Genomic DNA, 18,237 nt, shown 5'->3' on the forward strand with positions numbered 1-18,237 from the left:
CCAAACATGATGTTCTTCTCCAGGGACTGATTTTTCCTAAGGGTCCAAAGCTCCTGAGTTGGCATCTTGCCATCCTTGCCTCTAAGGAGCATTCTGGTTATATGAGGGGGTATCCCCCCCAAAATGGAATTTTTTTGGTCAAAGCTATGTATCTAAATTTTTTTTTCAAAACAACCTTATCATCTTCAAAGTACTCTCCATTACACTTAACACACATTACATTTGTCAAACCTGCAATTCCATTCTTGGAAACATTTTTCAAATGCCTCTGTTTGGATGGTTGACAGCACCTCCCTCATTGTTTTCTTCACCTCTTCTACATCGTCAAATCGCTGTCCTTTCATGTCCCTCTGCAATTGCAAAAACAAAAGTGACTCATGGGAGTAAGGTGCATGGGGCAAGAGAGGTGTGCTGTCAGGTTGACAAGGCTGTGTGGATAGATGTATTCTTGTGGTGGCAAAACCAATCCCCAGGCTGCCACAAACCAGGCCTTTTTTGTTGAGCGCTGTTACACAATCTTTTCAGAACCTCTAAATAGAAAGCTTGATTAACAATAAGAAGAAATGCATGAATGAATTAGACTGAAAAAATAGTTGGAAGCAGGATACTGATGATCTCGGATATCCAACTCATGAAATAGTCCTATGAGTAGCGATATTACACAAGGCAATTGTATGATCACATTGCTGTGAAAAGACTATCCAAGTGGCAATTTGGCAGATGGAAGATATGACACAGGGAGAAACTAGAAGCAGAGTGCTGTCTTTGCAATCGAGCCTGTCAATTTCCAAATTTTGATACTATGATTCATTGCAAATATGTTTACACTATGACTCAAGACATCCACGCATATGTGAACTTTTGCCTACATACAACTAGAACAAAGTTTCATTAAAAGGTCATATCTTGACCTTGTGCCATATATTCTTATAATTTATAATATTCTATTCAACTCTTTTTCAGTCTATGTTACTACATGTTTGCAATGCTGTGCTACTCTTTTCCATAGTTTAGTATTTAGGTAATATCCAGCTAGTTCCAATTCATAGTGACCCTCTGTACTGCAGACTGACACTTGGCACGGTCCCGTACCAACTTCACAACCGTTGCTATGTCTGAGCCCATTGCTGCAGCCATTGTGTCAACCAATCCCACTGAGGGCCTTCCACTTTTTTTCCTGACTCTGTGATTTACCAAACCTTTGCCCAAGGATTGAGCTCTCCTAATAACTGACTCAGGAGCCCTTCGCTTCTCATGAGTCTACTAGATGCACTTCTTCCAAGAAATCATTTTGTTCATTCTTCTGGTAAGCCACAAGACACTATATTCTTTGCACCTCCATAGTTCACATGCATCTATTCTTCTTTGGTCTTCCTTATTTATTGCTCAGCTTTTGCATGCATAGAAGACCGATGAAAATATCATGGCTTGGGTCAGGGGCACCTAAGTCTTCTAGATGATATCTTTCATGTGGTATGTTTTTAATGAGTTGTTTCCTGACTCATCACATGGCATAAACACCATTTGGGGGAACATTTCATTCTCTTTCCCTTTCTCAATTCCACTCCTTAGGAATAGACTAAACTTCAGTCATGGGTTAAGCTCATGAATTCAAAGGTAAATCCTGGAGCAGAAACTTTTGCAGAAACAGGAGGAAAGTTCTTGATCTCATATGAAAAGATGGGTGGGGAAGATCTTGCTCCCTGGCCTCCCTTTCTTACAATGATCCTCCCACCCATCCAGCCAGTACGTTACGACATGACTGAGCCTGGTCCTCACCCTCTGTCAACCTCTGCAATCCCAGAAGGACAACCAAAAAACAAGGGAAAAGGAGCCTGCACCAGACCAACGTCTACTCCAGCCATAAGCCACCCTTTGGATAGACATGCTATCTAAACTCGCTCCTAAGGTGGAAACTTGCAGTAGCAGCCCAGGTCACCAGAAAAGTGTGGTAAACAGGTAGGCTGTTGTGGATTTAACTTTTTCTTCTATGCAAATTCATAGGCAATGGCTTTGGATGGAAGCCTTGTTCATATTTACCCTTCAGTGAAGGATTCAGCAGCCGTGGCAACATCAAATCAAGGCCTTATCTCGACTAGTGGCTGCGAGGACAGCAAGTAGGAGATGGATTCATTGAACATCTTAGGATAGAATCCGGTATATTTGGAGTTCAACTGAATTGGGGAAGGCAGAAATGTTTGTGATAGAGAGAGTAGGAAAAAAAAAGAGAGACTAGCTCCAAAATATTCCATTGGGATTAAAACTAGGTATATTCTGACATCATGATAAAGATGTAAGATATGGGAAGAACACGTTTTATGGAGACAATAGAGTCTGGTTGGGCAGAGGCAAAAGGTCAATAGAATTATATTCGTCATCCTTGGAGGTTCCTTGTTTCTTATGAAATATAATAAAAGTAAGTCAAATGAAAAAATTAATTAATTTCCATAAGTGTCTAGGTTTAAGGTTAGCCAAGGCATATCTCATTTAACATAGCAGATGCAAAGAGCAACAGAGATAATTAACTAGCTTACTTTATCACAGGAAACTTCTTAACCCCTGTGAGATATTAAGATCATTACTACATTCCTACCCAAATAAAATATGCCTTCTACATTTGCTCGCCAACTGCTCCCTCCCTCCTGAAAGGGATGCCATTTGGAGGAGCTCTGGTGACCTAGTGGGTTAAACACTCAGCTGCCAGCCTACAAGCCAGCAGTTTGGATCTACCTGTTGCACTTCGGGAGAAGGAGGAGAACTTGCCATCTAGGAAACACATGGGGCAGTTTTATTCTGTTCTCTAAAGTTACCCAAGGAGCCCTGATGGCCTTGTAGGTTCCAAGTTGGGCCGCTAACAACGAGGTCAGCAGTTCGACTGCACCAGCTGCTAAAGGGAGAAGATAAAGCTTCCTGCTCCCAGGAACTGTCACCGTCCAGGAAACCCTGGGCAGTAATTCTCCCTGGTCCTATCGGGTACACCATGGGTCAGAATTGACTTGATGGCAGTGGGTTTGTTTCGCTTTTTAATAGGGTAGCTGTGAGCAAGAATTCACTCGATGAGAGAGGGTGATACTTTCAGGAGGCCTGGTGGTGCACCGATTAAGCACTCAGCTGCTCACAGGTCCGTGATCCAATCCCACGAGCTGCTCTGGGTGAGACAAATCTGACAGTGTGTAAAGAATACAGCCATGGAAACTCTACAGGACAGTTCCACTAGACGGACCTACAGAGTTGCTATGGACCAGAATCAATTTGAGGACAACGAGTTAGATCTGTACTTTGCAAATGAAAGCCCAAGGCGTAAATAGTTTAAAAGCTCCAGAACCCAAAGTATCTGCCTTTGTTCCAGCACTAGTCCCACCTTGCAGCCCTGGCCTATTATGAAGTGAACTTGTCAGTCACCTTCAAGAGAAGAGGGGGGAAGCTCCTGCTAAAGAGGGTCAAATATCAAAAGTCTTTCTTGAAAGGCAGTTGGGGTTGTCCAGAAGCCCTAATAAAAGACATACCTCATTCAGATTGTAATCTTCAATAAAAGTATTCAAAATGAAATACAGGCAGTTATGGATTGTACAGTATCCCACTCCCACCCCCAATTTTTTTCTTATAAATCCTAAATCTTATACATGTGACTATAATAGCATTTGGGAATGAGTTTTCTTTTCAATGTCATTGAGACAATAGGTTATGTCTTGAGATAGCAAAAGAGCAAAATGAGCAAGCGACCAAGCCGAGATGGAGGCAGTCCGACGCCAGGTCACGGGAGCTCTCCAAGGATCCGGAAAACAGAAACTGAGAGGCAAGGACCTGACCCCCAGAACCACCATAGAGAGAAAACACTTTCCCTGAAAGTCATTGTCCTGAATTCAGACATGCAGCCTCTTAAATGGTAAAAGAAAAAGTCACTGTTACCACCCCACTTGTGGGCTCTCTCTTATAGCAGCACTAGCTAACTAAGACACAGGCCAACAGGAAGGATGTCGAAAGCTAAGCCTATCTATGTTATGAGATGCAACCTCAATGAACTATGTCCTAAGACTATAATCAGGAAAAAAACCACATTTCAGGAATAGAATGGGAAGAAGGGATTTAAAGCGGTTTCTACTTGGAACATATTTTGATTTCAATCATTTTTAAAGACGTTTCACGGACGATTCATGTATGTTTTATGTTGTGCATGTTTTCATTTGAGTAAAGTTAATACGTATGAATGATATTTTAATCAATGATAATGAAATCCTTTGGACATGACACCAGTTGAGTCATACATAGTCTCCTTGACTGAGAACAATAGGTTCAGAAATATCAGGATTTTAATCCAGGCTTCATGAACTAACGAGTTGAGTTGCTGCAACTAGACAAGTTGTTGCAGAATCTCTCTCAGCCCCAGTTTCATCATCCGATAAATAAAATTAACCATACATACCTTGCATAATTGGTGTAAGGATTAAGAGAAAAAAACATACACTAAGCATTGTACCCAGTGCCTCACACAGCAGCAGCTCAAAGAGCAGCAGTCACAATGATGAAAGGGAAGAGAAAAAAAATGCTAGAAATCAACTTTAGGAAGATGCAGTCATCTCGTTGAGCCATGATTATAAAATTGATTCTGGAGTCTTCCAACTTTTAATAAACACAATACATAAATCCAATATACACGTCTTTGTTCTCACAGTTGTATTTTGGGTGTTCCTGAAAGATACCTTGTCTTCCTTGCTTCAGATTTTTCAAACCACTGGATAATAACACATATCTCTGACCTTTCCAGAAATGTAATGAATATTTGCTTTTAAAATATCAGTCATGGTTAGAAGTTCTGTACATCAGAAAATAGTCAGCTCCTGTCTTAAGATACACACACACACACACACACACACACACACACACACACACACACATCGACCCGTCCCAGTCAACAGACTTTTCAGTCCAGCTTTCAGATGGGGGATTTATCATCCTTCTAGGAAGCCCATCAAGCTGTTCCGCAGCCCGCACTTTGGGAAAGTTCTTCCTTAAAAATAGAATGCCGATGTTTCATGTGTATTTCCTCTTGCTCTGACCTCCGTGGTGTTAGAGTACAGTGGGTCACCACCCTCTGCATAATGCCTCTTTAAATATTGGAGGATTTACACAGATTCCTCTCACACTTCTCCAGAACAAATCATCCTGGTGCTTGTCACCTCTGCAGAGCAAGCTGGAATGCCCTGATTCTATTAAAGTGCTTGGCACCCTGTGGGCTGACAAACTGGCGAACTGATTGACTTTTGCCATAGATCTTATTTCCCAAACTTCTAAACATGCCTGTAGCTTTCCTGTCCAAGTTCAAATATAGTCTAACACATCACAAGTGCTGAGAAGCAGGAAGTCCATCACTGAAATCTGGCACTTCAGTCCTGAGTGGAAAATACCACTTGTTTCCTTGGCAATCTATCCTTGGCAACGGGAAAAAATGGAGAGCTAAGGGTTAAAGCAGCTGTGGAAGTGTCCCCGTTCCCCACCAGTTTTCAGAGGTTTGGAGCCAGGAGGTAACTCCACCAAAAGATAGTGTGCCTGGAAGCAACTAGAATTCCTGGTTCTGTTCAGGAGGAAGTTAGAGAACCTAATGGCCTGGTAATTCAGGGTTTCTTGCACTCCACAGTAAGTTCCTAATCAGGAGGGGTCCCGCAGGAAGAAAGAGAAAGGACCTTGACAACTGGCGAGGATGAAGGATGGAAGGCAGAAGACCTTTCCGATGCGTTAAGAGCCAAAAGAGTACCTTTTAGCGTTTGTTTTGATTCTATTTGCCTGTAACCCAGCAACTTGGCCCAGATGCCAGGAGACCTAAGAGAACACTGCTGAGGACTGGTGGATGGAGAGAGAAAGAATTCCTTTTGTTTTCTTACTTTTCTGGTTCTTCTCAAGGTGAGTGGACAGGGCTGGTCAGGACCGCTAGACGCGGTTCAGAACCCTTACCCGTTTTTCTAACAATAGTCAGGTTGATTGATGGTACCACAGGCTCTCCTTGGTGGCTTCCTCGTTTTTTATTTTTGGAGACAAGACACAAGTGGGAACGGTGACTCTTGAGCCAGAGTTACGCTGATCTTTCCAAGTAACTGGATGAATTTTCCAGCTATTCTGCTCCCATCTTGAAGCGTTCCTTTCGGCACCGCTGAAACACGGGAAGCCATTCACCTGGGTGGGGGCACTTTAACTTTGCGTGTTCAAGGACTCCATGTTGCTCAGTGTCTCTTAACTTGTGTTCCCTTAATCCGATCTCCTTCTCTCAAGTGAAAAACAAACGACTTACCGTACCTTCAAGGCATGAGGTTCATTAGACCTCCTATAAAATCACACCCGATGTTTCCAGACAGGAGCATTCTATTACGTTCAACAGAGAGATAGAAGAAGGAGAATATAAACTACCTCCTTGCTGATCTTTACAGCCAGTAAAGCTCTTTACAACCAGTGGGTCTACTTTCAACCAAAGATTCTTTGAGTGTGTTTATTTTCTCGCTGTATCTTCACGGAAATGGGGAAGTGTGCGTGTATTTGGTGGTTTGTTTTGTTTTTACATATCACATCTCAGGCATTTGAAGATATTTATTAATGCAAGTGCATACCTCTTTTTTTTTCAAGATTCATTCAAATTTTTATGAGCCTTTGTCATGTGTTTTATTCGCCCAGGTGTCATATTCCCCATTTATCTTATAACTCTGAATTGCAACATTTAATTAGTTTCTAGTTAATCTGAAAACTCCTAGAATTTTTCTTAATGCATTGTTTTAAACAGAAAATGTACAAGAAAATTTTGTTTGACAAACTAATTTGGTAGACAAGGTTTTCCAATGAATCAAATAGTGTTCATAAACTCAATATTTGAAAAATGTGACATGTGAAGCAATACAACTACATCCAACAGGACCTAATTGCCTTGATGGAGTTTCACGCATTGCTTCAAACAATGGTGTGCTGATGACAATACCAGTTTTCAAGAGTCCATCATGCAATTTCAAGTTGGTCGCTTGAGATTGAACCTAATGGGAGTATTTACACCAACAAAGTATGCCAAAACTACAAGAAAGCAAAATGCAAAACATTTACCAGCATGTTTATCAGCTATTATGATAAATATAATTACCAATTAACCATAATATTCTAATTGCTCAAACTGAACCAAGCTCACTGCCATGGAGTAGATTCAGACTCAGTCCTGCAAGTCATGGTGGCATGCCACATTAGAAAGCAAATGATCAAAGGGTGCTTTGCTCAACTGATGTATGTACGGATTGTGACAAGAGTTATATGAGCCCCAATAAAAAGATTTATTATTTTAAAAAAAGGTTGATAATATTACAAGCAAGAGATTAACACAAAAAAACTTTCAAATTCCTTAGGGGTACAGCAAGGTAGATTGGGAGCAATGAGGAGTTAATAATAATGGTTGTAACAGTGTAGAAAATGTTTCAAAAATTATTGTAGTGATAATTGCATAGCCCCTTAATATATTTAAACTATTGAATTGTATAGTATAAAAATTATATGCAAATAAAGCTGTGTTAATTTTTAAAGTTAAAAAAAAAGTAAATGATCAGCCAGTTTCCGCATGCTTCATTCATGCATGAAGTTGCAAAAGGTTGAATTTGTATAATCTTTGGCAATCATTTTCTAAAGTTTGTGGGTGGGAGGACGTTTCCTCATTAAGTTAAATGTAAGCAATACAATAAAATATATTGAAAAGACAGAATGTTTTCATCCTATTAAAATGCTAAAGGAGATTTACTATGTAATGAGTACTTGAAAATCAATAAAAAGTTGTATGGAATGCAATAGACATTTGAGTAGTGGTTATCTTGAGAAATAGTTGCTAATTCTGAAAGAAAAATCTAATAAAATTTAAATAATGATATAATAAAATACTACTAAAAATTTTTTTATCTACAAGGTTGGCCAAGCTTGATTTCTCAATGAAATATCTATTTCTGGTGAGAGAATGGAGAAGGAAACACTTACCTATACTGTTAATGAGATTTACTTTTAGGCAAACAAAATAAAGAATAAGAAACAAGCCTAATATTCATTAAAAACATTAAAGCCATCTTGCTAATTCCCCAGCACGGTCAGTTCATCACCCCAGATTCTCTTTATAAAAATTCATATAATCCATCATAATGGAAACCATCATTATATTTTAAAAGAAATAATTAATTAAATTGTGCTGTGCTGTTTACTAAGACAAGAAACCCTACCATAGAGCTTAAGGTTCATGAATCCTATTCTTCATACCATATACACTTTCCCTTTACAATATTTCTGTCCAACAGGATTTTTGTCAGCATTTTACCCTGATTTCATGACATGTTTTTATTGGTATTGACATGATCTGTCTGCATCTCTCTTTTTTTAAATCATTTTATTGGTGGCTCTGCATCTCTTACCCATCGCTGCAGTAGTCGCTGAGCGTGCACATTGCAGCAAGATGAGATCTATTCAAACACAGATCTCTTCATGCCATTGTTATACCCCACTGGACTCCTTCCTCCTCTTCCCCAGACATGTGAGACCACTTCTTGATCTTGTTAGGTGCCTCCCATTCAATTCCAACTCACAGCGATCCAGTACGCATGCCTGACGACGGCCCACCTATTGGAGGTTGACCTGGTTGACCTGTGTCTGCTTTTCTTCATCGCCACCTCTGGCTGCAGCCGGTCCTCCTTCCTTCAGCTGCTCCAGGGCCTGGTGCACAGCTGGTCTCTCTGCCTGGAGGGCTCTTTGCACGGCCTTCCCACCCACGACCACCTTCATTCCCTACTTAACTCTCTTTTTTCAGATCACAATTCATTTTACCCACTCAAAACTTGCTCAAGAAACAGTTGAGAACCTCTGTGCTGACTATCAGCAGCCATCCTGTCTCACTCCCCCTCAAAGAAAACGGCGCTAGCGTCTCTGCAGCATATGTGTTCTCATGAACTTCCCCTACAGAGTCTTCCTAGCCCACTTTTGGGGAACTACAGAGGTGCCCTTCTTCTAGGCACCTGTCCAGACGTTACTCATTCCTGGCCTACAGAACCCCACGTGACCCTATCTTCCTAACCACGTATCATAGCCATCATTTAACAGACAGTTTTCATATGAAGCTATTTCTCTTTCTGGACCACGATGTTTCATTCTACCCGACTAGCTAAGCTCCAGAAAACTAACGATATTGTTGGAAATGGATTACAATTGAAGCTCCATTATCTAACACATTGCATGGTCCAGCACGGGCACTTAATACATATTTACAAATCAATAAAGTAATTGAATCTTCCTTTTTGTCACTGTTAGTGTCCTACCTGGTTGTGTTTAGCCCCAAAGCAAAGACCGCTGAAACTTACCAAGAAGTCATCAAAGTTGCACCAGGAATCATGGTAAGTTGAAGTTCTCTCAGTGAGAACCGCGATATTCATAGGAGATCGTCCATGGCCTTGTGTTTTTCCCCAGGATTTTCCAACACAGACATGATCGTTATTCAAAGTTTAAAAAAAATACATATATTTTTTGTGTGTGGTTTTTGCCAGTATTTTAAAGGTGCAAGTAGTAGTGAGATATTTGGAAAAATAATAAGAACCAACACAAGCTAAATTCTTCTTGGCAAATAACTATAAAGCACTTCATAACAATCAATAAAGGAGGGGGAAGCTTCCCCCTTCCCCCCAAAATAGACTAAGTCAAAGTTATGGATTAGCTAAGAAAGACAGAGTTTCTGAAAAATAAAGGTTTTCAGTTGTACTTTAGATTGAAGGTAGATTTGTGAAAGGCTAGAATCCAAGTCTAAATTATGGAAGGCTTCAAGGAAATATCAGCCTTTCTTATTGTGGAAAATGCAAAAGGGAAACTCCCTTGCTCCCAGTCTTCAGCAAAGAGTTAAGAGAAGTTAATACTTCCGTGACTATAAGCTATAAATCGATATTTTATAATTTTCTAAATAATTTTTGAAGTTAGAAATAAAACAATAGTCAATAAAGATAGATGGAAAAACTGTAGGGTAATGAGCACATATTGTTTGGGGAGAGAAGACGAGAAGGTGATCTCTCTGCTTAGCATAGAGCGGCATCTGCTCTATGTTCGGATCCTTGTTAGTCTTGTGATGATCTGTATGTTTGTTGTTTTGTTTGTTTGGGGGGACCAGTTATCTATTCAAGATAGGTAGGAAAGGCAATCTTAAGGAGACAACGACTGGACCAATGGTTTCTGGGGGGCATAGGTGGGTGGGGGCAGGTGAGTAAGGAGCCAACAATGATGGGTACAGGGGAATAATAGTGTTCTAAAATTGATGATAAGGGTATTGCTTTTCTGGTCATTTTTTATCAATCGAATTGTATCTGAGAGAAATTACTGAGAGGTGAGTGATGGGGAAACATAATAGTGGGGTAGGAGGGGAAAATGAGGGAAGAAGAAAAGCATATAAACATATATGTATTTAGTTGTATAGGTATATATGTGCAAAGACATCAAGGAAGCAGATGGACTCTGGGCCTCTACTTAAATCTTACCTCAATACAAGAATGGTTTGTTCTAATAACCTGGCATTCTGTGATGTTCGCCTTTCCGACAACAATCACTGAAGACAAAAATAAGTGCATAAACAAATGTGGTGAAGAAAACTGATGTTGCCTGGCTATCAAAAGACATAGAGTCTGGGGTCTTAGAGGGTTGTAGTTAAACATGTGGCCATCTAGCTCAGAAGCAACAAAGCGCACATGGAAGAAGCACACCAGTCTGTGTGATCATGAGGTGTCCATGGGAAGAGGTATCAGAAGTTCAAAAACAAGCAACCAAATCGATGTGAAGGGACATGTATGTAGTGGAACCCCAAAACCCACCTGTAAGATAATAGGACAGTCCCTCTCAGAAGGGCCCCATGGAAGGGATGATAAATCCAGGGTGCACTGATGAACCATATAAGTAGCTCTAGTTCTTCAATACTTCCTCTCCTTACTATTATGGCTTATTTGTTTTACCTCATTACATATGTTAGACTTGTGTATGTTCATTTAAGATCATTTGGTGTGTGAAAGTCAAGATAGGTAACCTTTCAGAAACAGTAACAGGAGCAATGGTTCCCTGAGGGTACAGGAAGAGAGAAGAGGGAGCGGGGAGCTGATAGCATTGATGATTGTTTAACTCCACTTGCTGGGATTGAATAACAGAATTGTATGTGAACGGATATATTGGATTGTGTAAGGAAAGGGGAAAACTATTATAGAACAAAAAGGAATAAGGTTTCCTAGGGAGTGTGATGGGGGAGGGAGGGGAAAAGGGAGAGCTGGTATCTAGGAGTTCAAGAAAAAAGAAAATGTTTGAAACTGATTGTGGTAGCAATTGTACAACTGCTTGATGTGATTGAACTACGGGATTTTATGACACCTATGAGTTCCCAGTAAATAGATTTTAAAAAGAAGAAGAAGAGAAGGTGAGACTCCATATCATGGGCCTAAAGGTATAAGCAAAAAAATATTTGCCATTTACTCTCAATTTTCTAAAACAATGTGTAACTCACAGCCATTGATTCTGTTCTGAATAATAACAACCCTGCAAAGGACTTCCAAGACTGTAAATCTTTAGAGAGCACACTCACTTTTCTCCTAAGGGACAGCTGGCTGGTGCCTTTGAACCACCTGCCCTGCAGTTAGCAGCTAGGCTCCTAAACCATTGTACTACCAGAGCACCTTAAAAATAACATACGGGTGAATGAAAATGTGAAAAGTATGTGACCAACAAAAGAATCTGATTTGTTTCTATTCCTTCATCCAAATCTTGATGGAGATATGATGTACATAAAGAAAATTGGAACATTCATATAAATGTAGTCAAGGCAACCAGGGTAGGAAGAAAAATAAGAAGATAAACATTGTGTTGACCTGAAAGTGCTTCCCCAGTGAATTGGGAAATGTGAGTTGACAGGCACCATTAGAAGATTAAGACTTAGTCAAATCAAGCCATTTGTCTGATAAGCAAGCTAGAGCACCTTTCTTACACATTGATAGTTAGTACTTTAAGGAAAGAGATCACAGAAATCTTGCAGGTCAACCTTCCCGAATGTATAACTAGCTTGATACATCATTCAAAATATGTGTTAGATGTCTGCTTTTGCCAAGAACAAAGAGAAGTGCTCTATCCAAATCACAAATCCCCCAATCTCAAGAAATTCATGCTCAAGGTGAGGAGCAACAAAATAGACGAGTAAAAAACTGTAAAGTCAGAGGATACTAACATGGATGGGTAGTGAGTGTGCACGCGCACGTGTGTGTGTGTGCGTGTGTGTGTGTGTGGTGAATGTGATAGAGTAGAGAGATAAAGCATCTATAATAGTATTGTAATAAGCATCTTGGTCAAGAGAAGTTTGCCTGGAATGCAAATATCTTCCAGGGAGTGAGAGAGAAAGTACAAGAGATCCAGTAAGAGCATGGAGGTAAATAAGACTCAAATAGTGTCGTGAGCAAAGGGAAGAATGAAGATAAGATTGTGTCGTAACCTGTAGTCCAAGAAAATCCAAGATACTTTGGATTCTACTCAGCATAAATTGGAATACCATAACAGTTGATCCATAGCAGAGTTAATACCATAACATAGTTGATCTAAGTTAATATTTTTAAAGGACCACTAAAGACAGAATGAACTGTAAGGGGTCAAATATTAAAGCAGAGAGATCCTTTAGGAAGTCTATTAAAACAATCTAGTCAAGAGATGGTGGTGTGTTGACCCAGACTGGAAACAATAGAAGAAAGTAGTAGCTAAATTAGGAATGTATTCTGAAGCGGAGAAAGGGAATTTAATGATGCCCGGGTGAGACAGGAAGTAGTTCAGGATGACACTTAGAGTTTTTGAATCCTAGAACCTCCATTTACTACCAGAGAGGACGCTGTTGCTAGATGCCATCCAGTCAGTTCTGACTCATGGCAACCCCAAGGAGAACAGGATAAAGACCTGCCTGTTGTAGTTGAACAAGTGGCCATCGAGCAGGGAAGCAACAAAGCCCACTTGAAAGAAGCACTCCATCCTGGGTGATCATGAGTTGCCAACAGGAAGAGGTATCAGAAGTTCATAAAATATGCAACCAAATTGATATGAAGAGGAGTGGATGTAGTGGAGACTCAAATTCCATGAGCAAGATTTGGACAGCCCCTCTCAGAAGGGCCACATGGAAAGGATGATAAATCCAGGGTGTGATATGGCACTGATGAACCACATAACTATCCTCTAGTCCTTTAAGATTCCCTCCCCTTACTATTAAGGTTTTTATGTGTTATACTTCATTAATCATGTTAGATTTGCATTGGCTCATTTGTATATTTAAGATCGCTCAGTACATGGTAGTCAAGAGAGATGACCCATCAGACACAGTGACAGGAGTAATGGTTCCCTGAGAATATAGGAAGTGGGGTAGGGGGAGAGGAGTTGGTAGCATTGCTGAATGTAGAACCCCACCTGATGGGACTGAACAGCAGAACTGCATGTGAATGGAGACATTGGAACGAGTAAGAAATGCCGATAAAAAGTTTTGGTTTTTTTAACCCGCCTGTTCTTGAACGATCATCGCAGTTATTCCTATTTTGAGCCCATTGTTAGTCTATGTGTCAATCCTTCTCATTAAGGATACTCCTTTTCAATGACCCGCCCCCCACTTTACCAAACATTATGTCCTTTTCCACGGATGGCTCCACCTGGTAACATGTCAAGAGGACGTGAGGCAAAGTTAAGACATCAATTCTTCTTCAGTCGTCTTCCTCTCTAAGTACTTTTGCATACCTGTGAGACAACAAAAAAATATCACGGTGTAGATCAGGTGCGTTTAGTCTTCAATACTCTTTAACATTTTAAGAAGTCTGTCATAACAGCTTTTCCCAATGCAATATGTCTTGATTGCTGCTTTTCTTGATTGCTGCTTCCATGAGCATTGATTATATGGGTAAAATCCATGTGCGTGCAAGGAACACCAGTTAGTGTGACCATTAATTAATTTTAAAACTAAATTGAAGATTTTTACCAATTTCTATAGTCTGAAGTTGATCACACATGCAATCAAGATGAATTGATAATGGCGATTGGAATGCAAAAGTTATAAATAAAAAATAGAAGGAATTGAAGTTGGAAAACATGTCTTGGTTACAGAAACAATGCCAGAGATTGCATCATAGAACACGGAAAGACCAAAGGCTTATTTATTGCAAATACCCTTTGTTTAAAGTACATAAACAGTGACTATACACATGGACCTCTCCAGATGGAATATACTGGAATCAAAGTTAGTATAATCATGGAAAGAAACAACAGAGAAGCTCAAAAACAGGTCAGAACAAATCCAGAGGCTGATGGCAGAACAGACCATCAATTGCTCACATGAAAATTGAAGTTGGAGCTGGAGGTAATTAAAACAAATCCATGAGAGCCAAAATATGACCTTTGCTAGATCCCACCTGAATGTAGAGACCATCTCAAGTATAGATTTGACACATTAAGCACTAATGATCCAAGACTGGACAAGTTATGGTGTGACATAAAGGACACATGAAGAGAGCAAAAGGTTATTTATTTATTTGCCAACAGAAATTATTTATTAAAATGGTTGATTTAAGCAATGGTGACTCCAACCTTTACTCCAGTTTCAATACTGATGGTCGTGATCTGCTTTACAAAAACATAGGACACGTCACAAGCTTGTTGTCATTTTAAAAAGATAGGAAAGAAAGAAAAGGTTGAAGTGGTTTTCAGAAGAGACTTTGAAACTCGCTTTTGAAAATAGAGTAGCTAAAAAGGAAGGAAGAATGATGACATAAGAGCTGAACAGAAGATTTCAAAGGGGAGCTCAAGACTACAAAGCAAAGGATTATGAAGAAATAGGAGAGAGCAGACTGTGGGGAGAGGAAAACAAGGGTTTTGTTCTGGCTATGTTAGGTTGATGTTTATAACACATACAGTTGAGATGCTGGCTAGCCATTTGGACATGGCGTTCTAGAATTTAGAGGAGTTATTGTGTCCTTATGGTATTTAAAACATGTCTAGATAAATAGTCCAATAACGTCAGTGAAAAGGAGGCTTTCTACTCTGGTAAAGATGTGTAGTCTTGGAAACCCAGAAGGACAGTTCTACTCTGTCTTATAAGGTCGCTATGATTCAGAATTGACTTGATAGCTGTGAGTTATTGGTTTTTTGTGTGTTAGAAAACAGAATGTACATAGACAAATAAAGTAGTGTAGGAACTGAGCTTAAATTTTTCTAAGAAGTGGACGTAGGAATATGAGGGGAGCACATGTATGACAGGAGACTGACAGGGTATGTCCTGTAAGACAGGAGGAGAACACGGTGAGCGGAGTCTCAAAGGTCAACTGAAGAGAGTGTTTCTGAAGGAGGGAGTGGTCTGCTGCTACAAAGACCAGAGCATGTACACGGGGACAGATCAGAGCGTGTACATGGGGACAGACTAGAGCATGTACACGGGGACAGACCAGAGCATGTACACGGGGACAGACCAGAGCGTGTACATGGGGACAGACCAGAGCATGTACACAGGGACAGACCAGAGCATGTACACGGGGGCAGACCATCACAATGATCTACATATAACCCTCTAGCTCATTTGTGGGAGTCCATGAAAGGCAGCTCTGTCTGCTAATCTTACCTCTAATGCTTAGTTACGTTGCTGTTAAAGGACAGAACAGCAGCAGTGCACACCTGTCCAGCAGCTCAGTGGGAGAAAGGCCTGGTGACGTGCTCTTGTAGCGGCGACAGCCTGTAAAACCCCAGGAGACAACTCTGCTCTATCACTCAGGGTCTCTGAGTCAAAAACTGCCTAGGGAACACCTAACTACAACCATCGTAGATGCCTGTTATTGTTTACTCATTTCCCCCCTTGTCCAGATGCCTTCCGGTTTTTCATATTGCTTTTCCCACTGAGTTTATTTCTATAAATTGACTAAAATACTTTATGGAACTAGTAGAAGAAAAAAAAGAATATCTTAGGGAAAACCAAAGACTCACTGCCATCAAGTCAATTCTAACTCACAGTAACCCTGTCAGACAAGGGTTGAAAGGTCCCTGTGGGATTCCGATACTGTAACTCTGTGGCAGTAGGAAGCCTCATCTTTCTCTGGCGGAGAGGCTGATGGTTTCTGACTGCTGACCTTGCGGTTGGCAGCCAAGTGGATACCCACTACACACCACTGGGGCTTCGAGGGAGGTGGTAAGTCGACAGGGAGGAAGGAAGAGAGGAAGGTAAACTAAATGACTTGTGAGCCTTTGAGCAGAATGCAGTGATTACTGGGGTACATTGTGAGTTCTATAAGAATGACCCAGGTCAAATGAGCAGATTGAGGGAAACCTGATGCATATAGTATATTCTAATTTCTGGGATATTTTTTGTTTCTTATAATAAAGTAGATTAGATGTTAGCTCCATCTCTCATTGAATAATGATAACAAAGGAGGGTTGATGAATGAACCGAGTCCAATTTTGAACGAGGTCATTAGTGACACAACTCAGAACTCTCCACTCTGTCTGGATCCTTCTATGAGATCACAAAAACGTTGGGCTTTTAGGATTGAGAGTTTCATAAAGCTGGGAGAAATACGGGATAAAGTGGGAAACAATATCAAAACTGAAAAAGAGTTTGGTGGTCGGAAATGATAAACTAAAAATATTTTAAGCAACTATTGTGTTTAACAAAGGTAGTAATAAAGATTTTTTAATGACCAGAATTTTAATTTCATAAATCCAGAATAAAGTAGAAAAATAAAACTTCAATAGATAAGCATTTACGGAGGAAAAAGAGTGAAGCAGATTCAAATAGCAATGTTATTGAGCCGCTCTCCAATACCCATCATGAGAAAGAAAATTTAGGTGGAGAAGCCTCTGGAAGCCTAGCGTCAGTGAATGGGATTAAGAATATGTAGCGTACAGCAGGGGGGAAATCCATAGGAGTTGATGTTTGGGGGGGATTTTTGTTCTACTTCTTGTGGGATTTATGTTGCTTTGTTCTGCTTTTTGAGGGAACAGGGGAAGGTCAGAACTGTTTTCAGATGCTCGAAGAGCTCTCTTGGGGAAGAAAGTGTTTGCTCTTTGCTCCTCCAAAGAGGACAGATCGGGATTAGAATCTGCCTGAAGGTAGAAACCATGTCTGAAGGGTCTTTGCCTTCCTGTCACAGTCTGTTTGCACTGGAAATAGCATTTGATCGTTGGGGGAATGGGAAATTGGTGTTGCAAAGGGGAAAGCTTCAACAGCATTATAAAGAAGAACTTTATAAGGCGTGAAACGGCTGCCTTTCAATATATTGGAGTTTTTAATCATTGAATTGTTCCAGCTGTAGATGGGAGAGTGTGCTCGTTCAGATTGATAAGATGGACTCTGGGCTGAGGTTGACCTGGGTTCAAGTTTTAGTCTTGTGAATTAGCTACTGAGGTTTGGACAAGTTACTTCACCACTTTGGGTCTCAGGTATTGCCTGTATCTTAAGCACGCTGCTAACAAGCTCTCTTTTTTTGTTGTAATGTTAAAAATGGATGGCTTATCATACAACAGTAAGCATTTGATTAATTATATATTTTTTTATTTAGTTTGGAAGTTGAATAAACGATCTCTTGGTCTTGCCCAATTCAAAGATTCCCTGATTTCTCATCCCTTTTCTATATTTTCAGCATTTAAAAAATGCCTCCGGACTTGTGTATATCTCAACAAACTGAACGCAATCAATTACAGCACCTCCAACTGCTCAAAAGAAACGACTGTGTGCTCTTTATCTTTAAACTTTGAAGTGCCTACCACATGGCTGGCATGTAGCAAATATTACTATACTCACTGTTAAATTAAGCCAATCAAATATTTCATCTCAAATGCCATATTTGTCACCTTTCAATGAAAATTCCAAGTACCGGCACTTGATCAAACCAGACTTGATTAAACTCTGCTTTCTTTAATCCCAAATAAGAAAAGTAAACGATGAAGATAATTTACTTGTCTCTAAATGCAGGCATTAAAAAAGACAGTGTTTGTTGAGCACCTACTATGTACCAAGTATTTTCATACATAATCTCATTTGATCTGTGAATACATGTATGAAGTTAATATTATTTTATTTAAATTGCACATAAGGAAGTTGAGTCTCCGGGAACTTAAATAAAATGTTCAAGTCACACAGCAAGAAGGTGATACATACAGGACTTAAATCTGGATTTGTCTAACCCAAATACTAACCGGACTTTTCAAAAATATTTTCTCATTGCAAGATGA

The 18,237-nt window shown here is 40.0% G+C and overlaps 1 pseudogene; it reads left to right on the top strand.

The window, feature by feature from the left end:
- The window catches only part of LOC142458502 (fructose-bisphosphate aldolase A pseudogene), a 173,257-nt pseudogene that overhangs the window by 139,150 nt on the left and 15,870 nt on the right, over nt 1-18,237 (top strand).

Source organism: Tenrec ecaudatus, chromosome 10, assembly GCF_050624435.1.
Source record: "Tenrec ecaudatus isolate mTenEca1 chromosome 10, mTenEca1.hap1, whole genome shotgun sequence".
In the NCBI taxonomy this organism is placed as follows: domain Eukaryota; kingdom Metazoa; phylum Chordata; class Mammalia; order Afrosoricida; family Tenrecidae; genus Tenrec; species Tenrec ecaudatus.